Consider the following 6,762-nt stretch of genomic DNA (forward strand, 5'->3'; position numbering starts at 1 on the left):
AATGAAGAATAGCATGAAACACAATGCATATGAACTTTGTGAGCAATGTAATGTAATGTAAAATTAAAAAAAAAAAAAAACCCAACCAAAAACGCCAAACAGACCACACCAAAACAAAACAAAAAAGTAGATTGGCACAGTGACTGTAACATTTGGCTCAAGTTTGTTAGAGTTAGTGATGATGGCACAGGATAAGTCAGAGTTCATATCCGTTATTCATAAGGTTGCTATGAATCATAGTTTACTTAATTGCTCATAACAACAAGAGCAATGCTATCTTTGACCAAATGGACAAAACTTGATATTAATCCCTATTATCGTTCATATCCACTGGCTGCTCTGTGGGAGAAAGATGAACAATCTCTTCCCATTTGGTTTACTGCCTCTGAAAGCCCACTAGAATGTCAGCTGAGTTGGTTACAACTTGGTAGCCCATAACCACAGTTAATGGCATAAAGCGAAAGATAAACAGTGGAAGAATGCTTTTAAGGTAACAAGAAGCCAAAACTATGAATATATTTCTGTGCTGTGAATAAAATATAGCGTATTAAATACATGAGTAATACACAGGTGAAGAACATAACAACTATCCTATATTCTATTGCAAAATTTTAGACTTTCCTTTAAAGGGTCTTATACGATTTTTTTTTAGATTTAGTAGATATTATTTTTATTTATTTATTTATTTATTTTTAGATATTCTTAATCGCCACACTTATACATCCTGTCCTTGCCTAAATTTAAACTGTGCAGTAATTATTACTATATTTATGTAAAAATTTATTTTGGTTTTGAGTGTTTGAGTTTTTTACCTATTGTTCTAGCTGTAAAAGAACAGATGTTTGGCTCAAGTATAAATTATTTTAATTGTTTTTATTATATCTTTATCTGTACTATATCAATGTGATTCAACAATATATTCAACCATCTGTTCTCTGGTTTGAACTTCATTTGACTTACAGGCATGCATTATTTTTATTGAACATTGTTTGCTCAGTAAATAGCACCCATTCTTATTAAACAATCTGTCTATACATTTTAAATGTAGTTTTTCCTTTATATTTAACAGTTATGCTGCACCTTTATCTACTAAAACAAAAATTACTGAACCAACTCAATTCACTGCTTGGTTAGTCGTCTGGTAGAATTCTCATTTCTGTAGTTGACCTGCTAGTGGGTTTTGCAAAACTATTAATTGCACAGAAGGAGATTGTACATCTTTTCCTGAGGAGCTGCCAGTGGGTTTAATTAACTTTTAATTCAACCGTTGGGTTGAAAGTAAAATTGTTCACCCATTGAACCAACAGAGTGCTCCTGAGGTAGGATTAATGTGGGTTACGTCTTGATTCTCCATCTTACTAGAAACTATGGTCAAAGCTGTTACATTTATTTCTCGTAAGTATGTGGCTTATAGCCATGAGATCCTATTTGGACAAAGTCTGTTAGAAGGTTCTATCATTTTTGCTCAGGAAACTGTATCAACCTGATTCAGCTGCTCTGAGTATGACAGACTTTCATTCACTCATATTTTCAACCATGCAGATCTGCCTGTGTCACCTGATTTGCAATCCACCATAATCTGCAGTCAATCAAGATAATAAACATCATTCACAGATTTGGGATTTGCAAACTGCCACAACCAAACCTTAATGAGAAATGTCATCATTCCTGACCCAATCCATGTTGCTGTTTTTTTTTGTGCCATAGAGTCAAAACGGACCCATTGCTGACACTGAAAACCAGTGTGTTTTCAGAAGAAGTAAACCATATTGGAGGAAATTGCCCATTCTTCACCCACAGAGCAGCTGGTGGATTCGAACCATCTGCTTTTGGGATTGCAGCACAGCTTCTTACCACTAAACCACCCAAGCTCCTTAAAATAATAGTATTTTCAATTGTTTATGTGCATGTGATAGTTAGGCAATGATAAAGGAAGACCAAGGATGCCTTTGGAATGTGGTGTTGGTGAAGAGTATTGAACATGCAATGAAGTACCAAAAGAACAATCAAATCTGTCTTGCTGGCATTGTGACCAGACTGCTCCATAAGGGCAAGGAAAGTGAAAACTCATCTCCAATACATTTTAAATTATCATTACATTATCAAGAGGGGCCACACCTTGGAAAATGACATGATATTTAGAAAAGTAGAAAGTCAGTTGAGGAGAGGAAGATCTTAAACATGATGAACTGACATAGTGACCACCACACTAGGCTTGAACACAGTGAGGATTATGAAGATGATGCACAATTAGGCAAGATGTTGATGGGTTGTATATAGACAGGATCACTATTAGAGAGAATTGACTTGGCAACATCTAAAAACAGCATCCCATAAAAGTGAATAATTTCCCTATTTATCGTAATATTGAATATTGTTTCTGTGATGTGGTGCTATATACTTGATGTTGAGATGTAATCTGTACTGAAGGCTGTAGTGTTTGAACTTCTACAGCAAGCATTTCATGTCCTCACTTTCAGCAAGCAAGGTTGTGTCACCTGCATAAAACAGGTTGCTGACGATCTTTTTCCTATCCTGATGCCACATACCTCTTCATAGATTCCAACTTCATGAATTAGTTTCATGAAAAATATTCAGTTTCATACAAATTGAATAAATATGGAGAAACATAACCCTGATGCACCCCTTTCCTGACTTTAAACATATTTTTCTTTGTTCCGTTCAGACAACAGTTTCTTGTTCTAGATATTGATTTCTCCTGAGCACAATTTAGTGTTCCAGGATTTTCATTGTTCTCAAAGTTAGCCATAATATGTTATGACCCACACAGTCAAATGCCTTTGCATAGTCTAGTATTCTCTCATTTTACATCAGCAATGATACTCCTGGTACAAAGGCCTTGTCTAAATCCACCTTGAATTTCTGGCAGTTTTCTGTCAGTGTACTGTTATAGTCATTTTTGAATGATCATCAGCAATATTTTGCTTTCATGTATTAGTAACAATATTGTTCAACAATTTCCACATTCTATTGAATTACCTTTCCTGGGAATGGGCACAAATATGCATCTCTTTTACTCAGCCAACCAGGCATTGTCTTCAAAACTCCTGGTATAAACTAGTGAGCACATTACTAATTGTTTTCCTACATTAGAAAAATTTTACATTTTCTGAGTTATCATACCCAAGAGTAAGCTTTTTCTTTCCTTCCTGTCTTTATTTGGCAAACTTTGTAACTCCATTTGCTATTACATATGTTTGTGCATAAATTTGTGTTAAGACTGCACTGCAATCCCAAAGGCAGGTGGTTCTAACCCACAAACTGCTCCATGAGAAGAGGATGGGGAACCACCTCCAGTGTGTTTTACTGACTCTGAAAACCTATTAGAGGATTACCTACAGGTTGGTTCCAACTTGAAGAGTATATAACAAGAAGTTTAAAGTAGAATAATATTGAAGACTTTTATGAAAGCACAAATTTCCTACTCCATATCTCTTTAGCTTTAATTCTACCACATATCATGTATCAACACTTTAAGATATTTATTGCAATTGTCTCTATAATTTGAAAAAATATGGTCATATTGCTTTTTTACTAAATAATTTTTAATTTCATCACGGACCTTATTAGATGTAATGGGTGCTTCCCTACATCAGATATTAAAAGGGGAAGAAAACAAACTGAGAAGGAGAAACCTCCTTTCCACAGAAACAGAATTTTGGACCCTGGATTCTACATGAGGAAGTTCCTTAAAGTCAAGGAAGGCTGGAAAACATGAAGTCCCTCAAGGAAAATCAGGCTTTCAGATGCTGAGGGAAATAAGAACTTTCTTCCACAATAGATAGAGAACCTTCCCTGGAGTTAACAACCCAAAATTGGAACTCCAAAACCCCAAAAAAAAAACAAAAAAATTTTGGTTAAAAAAAACAAAAAAAAAAAAAGGAATCAAATAAAATCATACCATAGTTGTTGTTAGGTAAACTTACAGTGAATTTATGAATAACAGAATTACACTTCTACCAGTCCTACACCATGCTACATTCTGAATGCAGGACTGCAGCCACTATGCCAATCAATTTCACTACCAGTATTATGTCTTTCTCAAATAATTGAGCTATCTTGGCAATATGTCTTTACTTATTTTATAGATATTTGATGGACTATTTCAGACTGGGGTATGATGTCTTCTAATTATAAGTTTGTCCTAGAACAGATTTTGATTATTTCCTTTTTTGAGTTTTAACAGGTCTAATTAGGAATGACACAATGTTGATTACTGGAAGTTAAGTGAACATGAAACACATAAGGAAAATGATAAAAGGCTATATAGCCTCCAGGCTGGATTACACTGACATTTTGGTTAGATGCTGAGCAGTTAACAATGTGTCACCAGAGCTCCAGTTAAGCATATTCATTATTGTTGTGTTGTTGTTATGTGCCATCGAGTTGCTTGTGACACATAGAGACCCTACGTACAACAGCCCTAAACTCTGCTCTGTCCTGTGCCAATGGCACTGTCTCTGACACTCCCATCCCAATTATCCCAGTCACGAATCAATCCACCTCATAGAGGGCCTTCCTCTCCTGCGCTGTCCCTCCACCCTCCCAAGCATGATGTCCCTCTCTAAGGACCAGTCTCTCCTCACAACATGTCCAAAGTGTGGTAGACAGAGCCTCAGAATCCTTGCCTCCAAGGAGCCACCCGGTTTAACCCTTTTCAGGACAAATCTGTTTGTTTTCCTAGCAGTCGATGGTATTTTCAATACTCTTCTCCAGCACCACAGCTCAAAGGCATCAATTCTTTTTCTATCCTTTTTGGTCATTGTCCAACTCTTTGATGCATAACAGGTGATTGCGAAGACCATGGCCTGTATCAGACGCACCTTAGTCTCCAGAGAGACACCATTGCTCTTCAGTACTTTGGAGAGGTCCCTAACAGCAGACTTTCCCATGGCAATGCGCCTTTTAATTTCCTGGCTGCTGGTGCCAAGACTGTTGACTACAGAGCCAAGCAAACTAAAACTTAACTGTCACAATCTTTTCACCATCCATCCTGATGCTGCCAATTGGTCCAGTGGTCAGAATCTTTATCTTCTTGACATTGAGCCTCAATCCAATTGTTCATGTCTTTTGGTCATAGGGTCGCTATGAGTCATCTACAACTTGAAGGCACTTAACAACAACAACAACGAGAGAGCTCTATTGGTCTAGCAGATAGAAAATTATGCTGCTAAACCAAAGGAGGGTGACATTAATCTGCGGCCCTTATGCCTGGTTTCAAGTGGTTTTGGTCAAACATTCTTCTAAGTGGTATAGCACTGGTCTGTTCATTTGCTGTACAGAGGTAACTTGTGGTTGCTGTGATGCTAAATACTGTGACACTGATGTGTCAAATGTGATAATGGTTACCCATGGTGAACAGTGTTTGGTGGAGCTCGACATTAAAACAAGCTTGGAAGCAGGAGAGGCATCCACTTCTGAAATAGCTTGCCTCCGGAAACTCTGAACTTGGAGAAATGATGAGTTATGTAAGTGTTCAAGTCTTTCATTTATAGGGTTGCTATGAGCAGTCTACAACTCGACAGCACTTAAGAATAACACAATTTTGAAGAATGTTTTCTTGTTCTCTCAGTTTTCATTTTAAAGCATGTTATTATGAGACTATGAGTCAGAATGAAGTTGATGTCCATGGTTGTATTTGCTTGTTTGTTACTAAAAATCAAACCCATCACCAAAAAGTTGATCATGACCCATTGTGACCCTCTTTCGGGTTTCAGAACCTTTATGAAAGGAGACTGTAAATCTTTCTCACATGTAGAAGCTGGTGGATATGGGGTACTAATCATACCTAGCAGTGCGACCTGTGAGGGATAGTTGTAATATTATTAGAGAACACAGTGATTGTCCCATGATAGCAGTTATATATTTCCCTTTTTCTTTCCCCTAATCCCTAAAACACAGAGCTCTAGTGGTCTAGTTTTAAGAAGTTGTGCTGCAATTTCAAAGTCACATGTTTTGAATCCACCACCTGTTAACGAGGGACAAATGGACAATCTCCTCCTGTGCAATTTACTGCCTCCACTAACCCACTGGGGGGTTAAATCTGACTATGTTCTGACTCAGCTGCATACAACAACAATCTCCTATAATACCAGTCTTCTTATCTTCATGTCTATGAATTTTTCAGACTTATTTATAAGTTATCAATCTTCCTCAATTTGTGTTTAACAACAAGAAAAGAGCTAACAATGTTATTGGAAAGTCTGTTGGTGAAGATCAACTTTTAGTTCAATTCCAGATTTTATTGTTTGATAAAGGTATCATAATAGTGTCTATAATTAAGGAAGCGATAAATGTCAGTAAGTGCTCTTCTTGAAGCCACTAATCTCTCTAAGGAACACACACACACACACACACAAACACACACGAAACTAAAAAATACGTCTTACCTTGTTGTTGTTATGTACTATCAAATCACCTTTGACTCATAGTGACCCTACATACAACAGCACTGAATTCTACTCTATCTTGAGCCAATTTCAATGTCTCTGGCACACCTAGTACCCCATTACTGAGACAATCCATCTATCTCATCTAGGATCTTTCTCTCTTGTGCTGTCCTTTCACCCTTCCAAGAATGATATCGCTCTCCAAGGTCTAGTCCCTCCTAATAACATGCTCAAAGTAGGTCATATTGATCTTCAAAATTCTCTTCGGGACAGATCTGTTTGTTTTCTTAGCAGTCCATGATATATTCAATACTTTGCTCCAGCAACACAATTCAAAGGCATCAATTCTTCT

Source organism: Elephantulus edwardii, unplaced genomic scaffold, assembly GCF_000299155.1.
Source record: "Elephantulus edwardii isolate Elephantulus edwardi_28Jun2011 unplaced genomic scaffold, EleEdw1.0 scaffold00043, whole genome shotgun sequence".
NCBI lineage: Eukaryota > Metazoa > Chordata > Mammalia > Macroscelidea > Macroscelididae > Elephantulus > Elephantulus edwardii.